Raw genomic sequence first — 15903 nt, 5'->3', positions numbered from 1 at the left:
ATCAACTCTGTAGACATCTTTACCTCAGTCTGGATCCACAATTCAAACTTCGGTTCAAATGCCTGTAGGACAACCTGGTTCAAGTACGGTTGTCACAAGTCAACCTCAATTTACTTATCAGCCGTACCAGGGATAGTACCAATTCGGTCTTGCTATGCAGCAGCCAGTCGATCAGTATCAACCGTACCCTGGGTATACATATCAATAACCTCAACAACCCCAATACGGTCCGGTTAATCCTAGTTTTCCGGGAGGATATAATATCCCAAATGCAATTCCAATTCCTAGTTATCCTGGATATCCTCCTCCTGGAGCTGGTCTCATGACCCAGAGTTTTAGGGACCCTAATCGTCAGTTACTGTTTATTGCAACTTTGGACTTGCCTGACTTGTCACGCCTTACGAACGATCCCATTAACTATATTCCGTTTTCGCCGCCAATGTCGAATAAGTTGCCTAGTGATATTCCTAAGTTTGAAGGCAAATCAGGAGAGGACCCGTCGAACCATGTGATGACTTATCACCTCTGGTGTGTGTATAATTCCATTTCAGATGATTCAATCCATTTAAGGCTTTTTCAGTGCACTCTAATGAGTTACGGTGAGCCACTTTTTATAACTTTAGTCAGTTAGCTACTTCGTTTTTAACTCATTTTCAGTTGCTTGTTAGATATGACAATGGCACAGAATTATTAACTTCATTAAAGCAGTCGACGTCCACTTACATTTCAGATCACATTCATGAACGGAGATGTTGACGACGTTTAGTGAAGGTTTTTATTCCGGATCAGATCTTAGCCGAATGGTTTGTAAAATCTTTATTGCCAAAGATCACTGAGGATGTAGCTAAGGCCGAAGTCATTACTGAGGAGCAAGTAATTTCTCAAGCATAGTACCTTGACTTAGTTTATACGTATTCAGGTACGTTACACAAGAAAATCCCCGATCTTCCTAAGCAAAATCAAATCGTTGCAGCTCCTTCAGGGTCTCATGCTGCTGATGGTATGATTGGTACGGTTAATACCAAAAGTAAGAAGAAGTCTTCCAAGAATTATTCTCCTATCATAACCTTGCCAGATTCCTCGACAGGAGATTCTTCCGCGGAAATTTCCGCCGATATTCATGTTGTAGAGTCATCTACAGCCAAATCAAAACCCGGTGGTAAGAAGAAAGGGAAGAAGAAAAATAAAACAGATAAAAATTCGAAAGAGAAACCAGAAAAAGCGGAATCAAATGATGAGAAATGAAAACCTCGTTATCCTTGTCTCATTTGTGACGAAGAGCATTTTACAAGACACTGCCCTCATCGAGCAGAGGTTGCAAAAATTGTCAAAGGTTCCCAAACACCTGATGGTTTGAAGGATCCTTTTCCAAGTCAAGACAGTAAGATGATAGGTTCTTCCTCAAATGCCAACGAAGAACCCATACTGATGATGTCCCATGTTAGGATTGCGACTCGATCACATGATTATGGAAGTAAGTTTCCTGTTGATGGTAAAGAAGCAGAATCTTCTCATTCTAACCCATCAACCTCAGCTCCCGGTTCCGATCCGCTACAGATCGAGAAACCTAACCCAGACTTAGTAATCAAACCGCCCGCCAAGGGTATACTTCGAAAGTCAGCTTTCAATCCACATGCGAGAGTGGCTCAGAACTATAACATTGTTGAAGATTTAGCTGTTTCACCTTCAGCAATGTCAGCTTTGGAAGTGCTGCAATCATGTCCAACACAACGTAAATTACTATTGTCGGCTATAGGAGCTGTTGACGTTCAGGACTCGAACCTTATAATTTTCAATCTAGAAAATAGTACACCGCGCTTACCTCATCAAATGGCTTTCCAGATCCCAGTGTTAGTAAAAAACAGACCTATTTATAGGACTGTGATTGATGAGGGAGCCTCAACGTGTATTATGTCGATACAGTGTTGGAGATCGCTTGGTTCTCCTTCGCTAAATCAATCCCCGACGATTCTAAAGGCCTTTGATGGCTGTGGGTTTCATCCTTTTGGCATTCTACAGGATTTACCTATAGGGGTAGAAGGCAAAAATGTTAATCTAGATGTGGAGGTGGTTGATGCCCCTCTAGATTACAACCTTCTCTTGGGTCATCGTTGGTCTTACGCTATGACAGCTGTCGTTTCATCGGTCTTTCGGCTTATAAAGTTCCCTCATAATGGAAAGATCGTAACTATAGACCAGCTGACTTACTTTTCATCTGACCCAGCCTCTTATGAAAGTATTCAACATGTCGGCAAAACGACTATCCTGTATAAGGATGTTGGAGTAGGACTAGTTAAAGGTGCTGGTTTACTGGGAACTTTTCCTTTTCCTCCTATCAACGCATCATCTTCTACTACAACCATTCATATGATTTCGTCAGACACTATTGTTTATGACGATCCTTGGATCGTTCCTTTTGAATCTGAGATAGACTCATTTGGTGATGTTATGCCTTTGAGTCCATATGAAATTGCATATTAGGCCGTGCAGTCACTTTCCGACCCATCTTCAACCAAAATTGACTTAATGAATGTGGTCAATGAGGAATCATTTTCAACATCAAACTCAGATTCAACAACGTTTTCTGAACTTGTTCACACTGATGAGAAAATTCGTGAAATCCTATGTGTCGATGATTTACCATGGGAAGACCTTCATCATAGATCTTCATTTTTACCCGAGAGTGATCATTTTGAAAATAATTTTTCATCAATTTTTACAACTGAATATGTCAAGGAACCTCAGAATCCAATGAAAAATCTTGATTCAGAGTTAAATTTGGGAAACATTTCTCAAACTATTCCTATTGATATTTCGGTTAAGCTTGGAATTGTTGAAAACATTCATATAGGTGCCTCGTGTACGGAAGATGAAATTCAAATATATAAAGCCCTATTTCAAGAATTCCACGACGTGTTTGCCTGGTCATATGAGGAAATGCCAAGAATTGACCCTGCAATTGTTCATGAAATCAAAACTTACCCAGACGCTAAACCCGTCGGGCAACGTTTGCATCAGATCCACCCAAGAAAAGCTGCTGCTATTAAAGCAGAAGTTTAAAAATTACTCAAAGCAGGTTTCATTTATCCGATTCTGTTAATGGATTGGGTATCGAATATTGTTCCTATTAACAAAAAGCAAGGGACAATAAGAATATGTATCGATTATAGGGATATTAATCGAGCCTGTCCAAAAGACAATTACCCAACTCCCTATATCGACCAAATCATTGATTATTGTGCTGGCAGCAAAATATTTTCCTTCATGGATGGTTTTTCCGAATACAATCAAATCAATATTCTACCTGCTGATCAACCAAAAACGGCTTTCATTTGTCCATGGGGGACATTTGCTTATTGGAAATTACCTTTTGGGCTCAAGAACACCGGGGAAGCTTTTCAAAGGGCCATGTCTTACGCGTTTCATGATATAAAGCACATTGTGCAACCCTATCTCGATGATTTGCCTGCTCATTCATTACATCGAGCTGATCATCTCATCCATTTACGAGAAATCTTTATGACGTGTAGGCATTATCGGATTAGGTTGAATCCACACAAGTGCGTTTTCTGTATAGAAATGGGTCGGTTACTAGGGTTTGTTGTTTCGAAAGCCGGAATTCACGTCAATCCCTCAAAGGTTGAAGCTATTGTCAAATTGCCTCCTCCTTCGAGTCTTTGCCAACTCCAAAGTTTGCAAGGGAAAGCAAACTTTTTACATCGATTCATTCCTAACTACGCCGAAATTACAAAGGGTTTTACCCGGTTGTTGAAACAGAATACTCCATTCTTTTGGGATGAGATAGCTGAGAAATCTTTTGATGCACTAAAACACGCGTTGACCCATGCACCGTTATTGCATCCTCCCAACTACAACCAGGACTACTTCTTGTATCTCGCCGCCTCCCATTCCACCATTGTTATAGACATTTTTGGGCACTACAACCCCAAGCATGAAATGTCCATAAACCAAGGGCTCCTAAGTCCCTAAAAGTGTTGTTTTAACCCCTAAAGGAACAAGGTCAACAGATTACAGCTTCTCTCAGAAGTTCTCCATGAAAAATTGCCCAGAATTGGTCAAAACAGGATGATTTCAGCTACTCCACTGGCCAAGTGCGTTGCATCTCACCTAAATATAATGTGTGGGTGTGTTTCATTGCAAAAATCCCTTCTATGGGGTGCGATGGGTGAGAAATGACAAATGGCAGTGTCATTCCACGAAGTGGAGAGGCAATGGAAGCTTCCAGAATCTTCTCCTGTGACACTTGCCTCTCTGAATTCGACCAAGCATGAGTAAGAGATCATCAATCTCCAAGTGGAAGCAAGAACTATCAGAGGGCAGACACTAATCAAATCACAAGATGACTCATCCCCCTTACAGATATCTATATATGGATCCCTCATCCCAGAGATCCAGAGGCTGGAATTTTGCATATTGTAAGGAATTGTTGTTGGTTTCTTGAGACAAACATCAGATTGTTGGGTGATCTAAGCTTTGTATGAGGTGAAGAGGGGCTTCTTTGCTGAGAGGTTGATGCTGGGTCAAAACAACTGGTTGTAACTCTTCTTGGCTCTTTCTTGTTTATCAATAAAAGCTATTCAAGTTTTCCTCCATGCTCTTGTATCATTGATGTTTGTTGCATTTGTATGGTCAATTTACATCTGATCCTAGATTGTTTATGATTATAGATCCATGTCTTTGTATAGTGCTATGCTACTGTGATCTTATAGGTACTTTGAGAAGCTGGGCGTGCAAGGGAGCGGGTAGCTAAAGACTATCAAAGAAGAGAGGAATCAAATCAGGAGATTAGCGCAAGACAGAGGTTGGTCATTCTGTTCCTCTCTATCTATAATTCATAAAGGAAAAATGAAAGTAGCTTTTCTCTGTTTGTTTCTAAGGCAGCTGTCACACCTTAGTGGGATAGAGAAATTCTATATAGACACTTTTCCCTGTAACAAAATGGCGACTCCGGTGGGGAGGAATTAGTTTGTTTGTTTATCATTCCTTGTTGTCTATTTCATAAACTTACAGGTAGTATTCGAACTACATTTGCCATAACAAATGCAAAGTAGATAAATGCTACTTCAATCCATCTACTGGATTTGTTTATGATTTAAACAACTGATTCACAAACTATCTGATTGCCCTTGTGATAGCTCTTAGATCCTCCTTAGATCTACCCCTGATTGTTGCATTACTGATTGCTTTTTGCTCGGCCAAAACCCAAGAACTGAACTGCAAACTGTGACCCGGAACCCAAACAGAATCTCGTTTCTGGCCCAGCGCAGGTACTGTTCAGAGAATCTGAACTTCAGCGCACTTCCCGAGTGGACAAGGTGTGCTGCATTTCAAATTCTCTGTGTTACAGGTGCGCTGATCAGACTAGGCTCTGTGCAGTTTTGGTTTCTGTGATTCATTCTTTCTAGTTCTATTCCTGAATTTTGCTGTCTGTGATCAGTAAATGGCTATTTGAAACCCCTTTTCCTTGCTGTTATTCTGCCTCCTTTGTACAAAAGAACTGTAGATGTTTTTGTGTGTTTGTTGAGTCATTTTCAGTTCTCCTTTGCAAAAGTAGCATAATCGTACTGTCGTCCTTTGATTTGAAACTGTCGCAAGTGTCGATTTCAATCGTAGGAAAGAGTTTGATTGTTGTTGATGGTCGGTTATCCTGTTACTATTGCTTTTGGTCTGAATTTGTAATTTTCTAGTGTCAAGAACAAGTATTCATTTCAAAATCGTAAGGTGTTGGGATCGTCTCCATTTTTTATTTCGAAAAGAAACTTGTTGATATTTGTCGCTTGGAAATAAATTCAGATTTGTGCATCAACTTTCTTTTTAGCATTCATATACTAAGAAAGTCGAAAACAAATACATGCATGTGTATTTGCATATAGACAGTCCGATTGGCTTGATTTAGGAAAGTGCATTTAGAGTGTGCTATTTGCTCTTTGTGAAAATATTCTGTCTTTCTTTCCTTGGTAGCTAGGATTTTCATTGCACAAAGAAGATTAAAATTTTGTTTATCATCTTAGATTGCATTTTAGGAATTACATCTACATCTCGCGGTGAACCTGAAAGGAAAACTTCATAAACAAGATCAACTTAAAATAAATTCAATGAATCTAACAACGCTTTGGAACTTAACGCACAACATTTAGAAGTCTAGGCTAGAGACGTATTCCGGCATCGTAAAGCCTGGTAACTGTTGTTCTCATTGATGGTTGGGTGATTCCTCCACTTTGAGGCGATAAGTGTCAGTACGGACTTGTGCTCCCACGTACCGTCGAGTATATTTTGGGAGACCCCAATAGGCTTAATCCTTTATCCATAGGAAGCCATGTATGTCGCCCTATCGATCGCAATGCACTGAACACAGCATTCGGGAAGATTGACTGCCATACCGTAAAAATTATTCTGCAGTTTTTCGATTGGTTTGGTAATCCCTCTACCTAGATTTCCAGAGCAGTCCCTTTCCTTCCTTTTCAGACTCTTTAACAGAAAAGGTCCATCTGAGCACTTTTCACTTCAGGCTCATTAAAAATCGAAGGTGACTAGAGTCATCTTTTGTTTTTTCTTGACTCTTAAAAACTGAAAAAACAAGTTGTGTCAAAGTGTCTAAAATTTATTTTAAACGGAATACTCATTACCCTTTCCTACGTTGATCTTGGGTTGAGAAAATGGAATCCACCAACCAAGGAATTCCCCTTGGAGGAAATCCTAGTCCCTTCTCCTCTTGGGGAGATGTTGGTGCACCCCATATGGCCACATTGTCGCTTCCAGGACTGACAATTGGTTTGCCTGTATGGCTCCTCTCAACCTCTGTTGTTCAGAACACCGCAATTCCTAAATAATCGAACCAGCAACTAGACGAGTCCAGAGTTACCCACCAACCTTCTACTTCCTCTAATTCTTTCTCTCCTCCCTCCTCTTCGCTTGATGAGGTTGGTAAAGCCAAGAGTCAAGTACCTGAGAAGAAGAAGGAAAAGAAGAAGAAAGAGAAGAAGAAGAAGAAGGAGTCAAAAGTGGATGGGGGCAAACGAGTGTCGTCTAGCGAAAATCCACACACTGCACCGACCAGGCCTAAATCGCCATGTGTCATTTGCAAGGGAGACCACTCTCATAGAGATTGTCCTTGCATCCCTTGGATCTTAAGGGACTGGTCTCCTCGTTTGCACAACCCGGTGTCGTCAACCTCTGATGATCATGTTGAAAACACACCGTCTACTAGTAAAAGTGAAGCCCCATGACAAAAAGGAAAATATAGATTTCCTTGTAGACTGTGCGAAGGCGATCATGCCGTCCGCCATTGTCCCTTCTTAGACTAAGCTAAAAGAGTTTTTGACGATCGTCCGGTTTCACCGTTATGACTTCCTCCTGGATATAAAAAACTCTTGCCGAGTCTGTCACTAGTTTAAAATCCTGCTGACCCGCTCAAGTGGTCGGATAAAGCATCTATCATTGAAGACAAACCATCTGAACTCATACCAGATGAAAGTCAAAAGGTCGATGCGGCAGTTGACCCGGTCTTGCCTTCAGAGGTTCCATCTTCAGATGATACAGTCACCGAAGAGAACAAGGATGACACCGTCCAAATTCTTTTCATAAGCACAGACTCCAACGAACATGGGGGCAATTTTCCCGTTCCTTTACCGCAGGAAGGAAGTTCGTCAGAGTCGTACCCGGCCGTCTATTTGGTCCCACCTCCGAGCAACCTAGTTGTCTCCTTCGACTGGAATCAACTAGGCAAACCTCGTTTACCAGCTAGTATACCATTCCGAATCATTGTTCAAATATATAGAATGGTTATGGCCGGTACCATCATAGATGAAGGGGCTTCTGTGAGTATCCTTTCCTCAACTGCTTGGAAATCGCTTGGTTCGCCATCGCTTTTGCCTGAGATGAGAAATCTAACAGGCTTTGATAAAGGAACCGTCGACCGTTAGGGATCCTTCCCAATGTGCCCATAACATTGAGAGGGAAAACTGTTCACATGAACGTGATGGTAATTCAAGGACCCCTGGATTATAATCTACTCCTTGGACGAGACTATATTTATTGCATGAGAGCCATTATCTCATCACTCTTTAGAGTGATGTGTTTTCCGCACGAAGGAAGAGTGGTCAAGCTCGTAGACTAGCTTTCATTTCCCGGATCACGCATAGCAAATATTCATATACCATCCCTGAATGGTCTTTTCACGCAAGAAATGTCTCAATCTCTAGTCCGTCCACTCGATGAGCGCAAGTGATTCGGGGGGACGTGACTGAAACCCAAGGGGCATGCACCCTGGTCTGCTTCGGCAGGAAAACTTCGGGTATAGGGTAGGTTTCCACGAGAGAATATGACTAGTCTGTACTCCCATCCGTGATTGGAAGAGGGGGTTATTCTAGAACAAGATTCTCTTGTCAAAGTTACGTGAGTGGAGTAGCCTCCTTCACTCACCTTTGTCTATTTCGGTAAACATCGCCAAAGAAGTGTTTTGTTTGCGCTGTGAATAAAACAATCTTTGGGTAACCTGTAAGAGGTAGGCCTCTCCCGATAAAACAAATGTTTTAACAGAATAAAGAAGGGGTAACCTTGAAATTCTGTTTTATACCTTGGGGCATGCAAGCCTTTTGGTGTGCAAGCGAAGAGCGACTATTTTTTTTTTTTAAATTTGTAGGTCCTCTAACCCTTTAAACTCGTAGGATTGGTCGTTTCCTAACTTGCATAAAGAAAGGGTGTGGGGCAAAACTCTAAAAATGCCGTTTTTATATGAGACATTCTTATCACACGACTAGATTAATCGAGCAGTTTTAGCACATAGTTCAAGCTTGTTAAAAAATAAACATAAGCCATGAGCAAATGTTTCCCCCCGTGTTTAAGCTCGTTAAAAAATGAACTATTCCCCAGTAAATAACCATCGTGAATGTAGTACTTCAACCATTAAAGCCTTGGTCGTGTTTGCACCGTCACCTCCACTTTTTCATTGGCCGATCATTCACCTCCATTTGATTGTTTACCCATTTTGAGGAACAGCTGTGAAGAGTGATTTCATTAGCCATCCTTGTAACACTGTCGTGATTGGAAAATTCCAAACCTTACCTGGAATCAGTTGCTATCCATTTTATCACTCGTTCCTCAAAAGACGAGTCTCCTTTAAGCTCTCTTCAACTGACTCATAAAATATGAAAAGATTGCCGAGCCATTGGCCTCTCCAGCTCGTTAAAGGGACAGGAAGTGCTATCCCTCCTCTAAATTTTAATCTTTTTGGACCTGAGGGATTATTACACAAAAAGATCGAGCACTTGTTTTGTTCGGCTCGTTAAAAGTATCGAAAATTCATCCCTTCTGTATTGTTTTATACTTTTTCAGACTTAATGGATTAGATGATGAAAAAGGAATTTTGGAGTTACCTTTACGTTCCTTTTCAGACTCTCTAAAATTGAAAAGGACCGAGTTATCTTTGTCGTTAAACTTGTTAAAATTTTAATAGCGACAAACTTGTCTATAGACGAGAACGAGTTTCACTATCGCTAGGCTCGTTAAAACATAGCGATCGGTTTGCCCGAAGGGAAAATTATAGAACAAGCATATGTTATCCTCCTCAAGCTTGACAAAAATAAAGAGGTACTGGTCAGCAATGACTGGGGAAAATTGGGAAGAAAACTTGAAGAAACTTTGTTGGTAGCAAGTCGCTCTTGAACATGACACTTCCACTCCGCGTCCGAGTCGGGTTGGGTTGTTTCATTCACTGGTCACATCACCATGGTCCCATCATACCATCCACATTTGGTGTTAATGCTACCAATTCATCACATCAGTGTCGCCGATATGTTCAAGAGAAGTCATTCAGAGAATCCACCTGTGTCTCACCCACTACCATACGTTTATACTCCATTCTTTCATGACTGCCACCCTAAACCTTATATCACCAGATCATTTTCACCTCCATTAAAATCATTTGCTCTGTTCCGTGTCATTGATGTGGGATTCATTAAGGCCCTCTTGTGACGGATCGCTTCTTGTCGACATCAGCTCATTATCCAAGAAGTTGATCTAGGAACACCCATTCAGTACTTTGAAGCTTGCATGCCTCAATGGCAAGTTTCTCACTTCCGGCGACAGGTTTACATCAATGGCCTTCGACCGAAAGATTTTGCGTGGTGTTCGATGCCAAGTCCTTTATTCACACCACGTGAATTGTACTTCAGTACCTTGAGGGTCATTATCATTATCGGTGATTCCTCTCGCGCCTGTTAACAGCTTACATCATTGGCTGGTAATCAGGCGATGTCTTTCCATGTTCGACTCCAGAACAACTTTCACATGGATTGACTTGTACTTCGAGTGAAGATCGAACGAGATTGAAGACCCCAGATCTAGTTTCATCCATCCAGGCTGCAATATATATTCAGGGAAATAAAGACATCAAATATAAATCATTGCTGCACAGATAATCATCCAATCGAAAGGATGATGGCTCTATCGGAATCATCAGTCTACACTCAGACGATTGTTTGTCCTATGTACATGAAAATGAATTTATAAAGTTGAGCATGGGAATGCCAGCCTCAGCTAGATCATCAAAATATTATGAAGATAATGTATTGTATTGTATCTTATTACATGTCTCCTCCCAGCATTGAAAGAACTTCAGATCCTCATAATAAAGCATTTCACACGACATCAAAAGATTAACGACCTCATACTTTAGGGGGCAACTGTTATAGACATTTTTGGGCACTACAACCCCAAGCATGAAATTTCCATAAACCAAGGGCTCCTAAGTCCCTAAAAGTGTTGTTCTAACCCCTAAAGGAACAAGGTCAACAGATTACAGCTTCTCTCAGAAGTTCTCCATGAAAAACTGCCCAAAATTGGTCAAAACAGGATGATTTCAGCTGCTCCACTGGCCAAGTGCGTTGCATCTCACCTAAATACATTGTGTGGGAGTGTTGCATTGCAAAAATCCCTTCTATGGGGTGCGATGGGCGAGAAATGACAAATGGAAGTGTCATTCCGCGAGGTGGAGAGGCAATGGAAACTTCCAGAATCTTCTCCTGTGACACTTGCCTCTCTGAATTCGACCAAGGATGAGTAAGAGATCATCAATCTCCAAGTGGAAGCAAGAACTATCAGAGGGAAGACACTAATCAAATCACAATCTGACTCATCCCCCTTACAGATATCTATATATGGATCCCTCATCCCAGAGATCCAGAGGCTGGAATTTTGCATATTGTAAGGAATTGCTGTTGGTTTCTTAAGACAAACATCAGATTGTTGGGTGATCTAAGCTTTGTATGAGGTGAAGAGGTGCTTCTTTGCTGAGAGGTTGATGCTGGGTCAGAACAACTGGTTGTAACTCTTCTTGGCTCTTTCTTGTTTATCAATAAAAGCTATTCAAGTTTTCCTCCATGCTCTTGTATCATTGATGTTTGCTGCATTTGTATGGTCAATTTACATCTGATCCTAGACTATTTATGATTATAGATCCATGTCTTTGTATAGTGCTATGCTACTGTGATCTTACAGGTACTTTGAGAAGCTGGGCGTGCAAGGGAGCGGGTAGCTAAAGACTATCAAATAAGAGAGGAATCAAATCAGGAGATTAGCGCAAGACATAGGTTGGTCTTTCTGTTCCTATCTATCTATAATTCATAAAGGAAAAACGAAAGTAGCTTTTCTCTGTTTGTTTCTAAGGCAGCTGTCACACCTTAGTGGGATAGAGTAGTTCTATAGACACTTTTCCCTGTAACAACCATTGGAATGGTATTAGTTCAGGAATATGAATTCGGTACTGAACATGTGATATATTACCTTAGTCGAACTTTAAATCCAACTGAGCTAAAATACTCACATGTGGAGAAATCGACATTGGCAGCTGTTCAAGCTGTCCAACGTTTTCGTCATTACATTTTACTACGTAAAACTACAGTAGTTTTACCCTATGATCTATATTTTGACCAAGCAATTGCTAGGGGGCAAGTACTCCAAATGGATTGTCATCCTACAAGAGTTCGACTTGGAATTTGAAAAGTCTAAGTCAAAGAAATCTTTAGTTTTTGCAGAGTTAATGTGTGACTTCCCGCGTGCTGACACAGAAACTGTGGCGGAGGAGCTCATTGCAGATGAATCCTTGTTTCTAATCAGCACTTTAGATCCATGGTATGGGGATATCATCGTTTATCTCCAGACCCAATCCTTTTGGCCAGAAATATCAAGGTCAGAACGTCAAAAAATACGATTCCAGTCCCAATAATTCAGAATTATTGGAGATACTCTTTATCGTCGTGGGGTGGACTCTATTTTTCAATGTTGTTTAACTCATGAGGAAGCTGAAAGGGTTCTATATGACTGTCACTCTGGAGTGTGTGGCGGTCTATGTTTGGGTATGCCACAGCCCAAAAGATATTGCGCACTGGCTACTTCTGGCCATCTTTATTTAAATATTGTATTAACATGGTCCGAAAATGCCACAACTGCCAAATTTTTGAAAGAAAGATGCGCGCTCCACCTGCTCCTCTCCAACCTATAATTGTCGTTAGTCCGTTTGCAAAATGGGGTATTGATTTTATTACATGTAACCCTCACTCGGCCGGGGGGCATGCGTATATCATCCTTGTGGTAGATTATTTTACCAAGTGGGCCGAGGCGATGCCTACATTTGAGGCAGACGGCAAAACAGCTGCGATTTTCGTGTTCAATCATATAATTTCTAGGTTTGGTGTTCCACAAGCGATTATCACTGATCATGGGCGTCATTTTCGAAACGTTATGATGACTGAACTTACAGGCCAGCTTGGCTTGCGTCATGATAGTTGAACTCCTTATTATCCACAAGCTAATGGTCTGGTTGAAGCCATCAACAAATTTCTAGTCATCATGATCCGACGAATCATTGGGATTCATCGGTCGAATTGGCATAACATGCTATTTTCAGTGCTTTGGGCATATCGAACCTTAGTAAAAACGTCAAAATGGTTCACTCCTTTCCAACTAGTTTATGGTTTGGAAGCTATGTTACCCATTGAATGCGAAATCCCGTCATTGCAAATGGCCATCGAGTTACTTCCAGCCACTTTCGAAGAGGAAAAACGTTTGCTATACTTGGCTCAGCTAGATGAGAATCGATGTGATGCTGCATTGGCGATCGAAACTCATGCAAAACGTATTAAAGCTCAGTATGATCGAAATGTGACCCCTCGAAAATTTTCGGAAGGAGACCTAGTCTTATTGTACGATCAAGCAAATGATAAATTAGGCGCTAGAAAATTCATACCTATGTGGCATGGTCCCTATGTTGTCAAGCGAAAGCTAGCAAAAGGGGCCTATGAATTGGTAGACTTTGACGGGGTCTCTTTAGGTAAACCCAGAAATGGTCTTTACTTGAAGAGGTATTATGCTCAAAAATGGGTGTGGAGATTTTTAGTTAGGATAGTTTTCTTTCTAGCTGGTGTGTTTTAGTTTTAAAAGTGTGCTTAGCTTAGAGAGTGTTTTTTTTCATTATTCCTGCTTATCTTGGTTTTACTCTTGATATTGCAGATGTCGACGCCTCTCCAAAGATACATTGGTTTTGCTGATGGTGCTTGTCGTAATACACGGAACATTTCTTCCGCAGCGTGGGTTATCTATTCACCCTTTGACAAGTTGGTATCTATGCATGGGGTAAGCCTCAGTCAAACAACGAACAACATTGCAAAGTATAGTGCAGTGATTGAGTTATTATCTAAATCTATTTCATTTGGGATTCGGAGTTTGATAGTGAGGTTAGATTCTGAACTTGTTGTATTACATCTTAATATAGTATATGCCATTAGAAATCCAGTGTTATTGAGATTATTTTTGAGAGTGCGTCTCTTGGAAAGTGAATTTGATTATATTGAATATCAGCATATTCCAAGATCTTTAAATACATTAGCAGATGCAATTACTTCTCGAATGTTAAGTAGACATTTGCAATAATCATACAAATAAATTTAAAAACATTCCATAACATGTTTTACAAGATAAGCCGGTAATAGTGATATAGTATAATATAGGAGTGTCTCAAAATATACATCGTCCTCGATCATAAGTTGAAAAACACCTTATGATTGGCAAAAATGATAGTACAAAAAGCAAAAATGTCATATGTGTCTACAATAGGCGATCATCCTATCACTGGTGATGATCTCGATAAGAAACCACTGTACAGGCCACCTTACAAAGGAACCTCCTGAAAGGTCCTGGGACCCCAATCACATAGCATTGTAGTCGACGAGGAATGTCATCTGTGCTAGTCTCTGGAATGTCTCCTGTCAAACGCTCTAGATGGCTCTCCAATTCGGCCAAGGTCTCTGCTGATTCGTCCTGTGGGGCTGGTTCCACTGCGGCTGGTTGTTTCCTCTCATAAGGCCAGAGAGTGGCTGGTCGCTGTGGACCCACATCTACATTTGAAACTTTTACTATCAATTTTGGGATGAGATTAAAAAAAAAATTAGGAAAATGTTGAAAATGATTTTACCTGAGTCATCCCATTGCTCTCCTGGTGGAAGAGCCATGTCTGGGTCACCGCGAAAATCTACCCCAGCGTAAGGAAAGTCTTGAATAGCAAAAATCTAGTTTTCTAACCAATGGAAATACTCAGGTGTGAATCGAACGACCTTTGTCCCCTCCTCAGGATGACAGGCCATAACTGCAACCCATCACATCAGTTTGGGCTCTCGAGGAAGTCCAGCTCCAACAGTGAGGTGCTATGGGACCAACATTCGGGACCCTCTCCAGACCAAAGATCATGACTAAAGCACCATATCCAAAGGTCTTCAGTTGTCCATTCTTGGCTCTAGTGAGTTGGCCTTTTACATTAGCCAACACAGCATCGCACCAATTGAAGATGGTGCCACGAAAGTAGTCAACTACCATCCGCATTTGGGATCCAGTGGCTATATGTAGTGTTGCACTCCTGCAAAGCCTGGTAACAGTAAACACGATTACCATGAGTTCAGGAAGGGATATGGTTTTGATGTCTATCCCTTTGTCTCTAGTCTGGTTGTTACAGAACTCTAGCTGGAGGCTATCGACAGACTGGCCACCTGGCCTAGTCCTGAATAGAGTCAAATGTTCACCTCTCTTAGGCAAACCAGTCAAAAAGTATATTTCTGCCGGCTCCATTTCGAGCTGGTGACAACCAATGAAGAAGCACTAGTCCTGTATGCTCCACCTGTCTACCAGCCATTGCAAGAAGTCCACCTGGGCCCTCATGTCAGGTATGGCCCAAAATTTGTACAAGCCGCATGCCTTCAATGCATCGATCGAAGGTTGATGATTTATCACAGCAAGATCTATGTCTTCATGATCCCATTCTCGCCAATCAAGCATGATGTATACTCTACATCCAACAAAAAGGCGAATTAGAATATAAAAAATGGAAATTTTTGGGTGAATTTTGAGAAATTTAGGGTTAAAAACCCTTGTTGCGGGGACCGCACCCTCTCTATTAGAGGCAGTGCGTGGGTCCGCACCTTGCCTTCATGACAGGTGCGGACCCCTGACTTTTCCCCATTGCGAAAAAGTCGAGGTCCGCAGGCTACGTGTGTTGTGCTTGCGGGCCCCCGCGCACAGGTTTCTAGCCTTAAAATCCTCTAAAAAATGAAATTAAAACCTAAAAACAAATTTGAAATGGAGGAATTGGAAGAGTAGGATGATGTGGATTACCTAGAGGAGACGACACTCAATTCCAACGGATGGATTTTCTGCAATCTTCACGGGAAATTTCTGACCAAAAGCTCTATTTTCTCACCCAAAACTCAAACAGTAAAAATGAATTGATGAAAGCCCTTTTTATAAGTTTTTTGAATAAATGAGTTGTTAATTTGTTTATGTTTCACTTTAGAAAGGTAACTTTTGCAGCATTTTTATCCATTTTAAACAGGTATGAGT

Source organism: Pinus tabuliformis, chromosome Q (assembly GCF_031772625.1).
Source record: "Pinus tabuliformis cultivar Carrire ecotype Pingquan chromosome Q, CPIR1, whole genome shotgun sequence".
NCBI lineage: Eukaryota > Viridiplantae > Streptophyta > Pinopsida > Pinales > Pinaceae > Pinus > Pinus tabuliformis.
Note: the sequence above shows the minus strand (reverse complement) of the source record.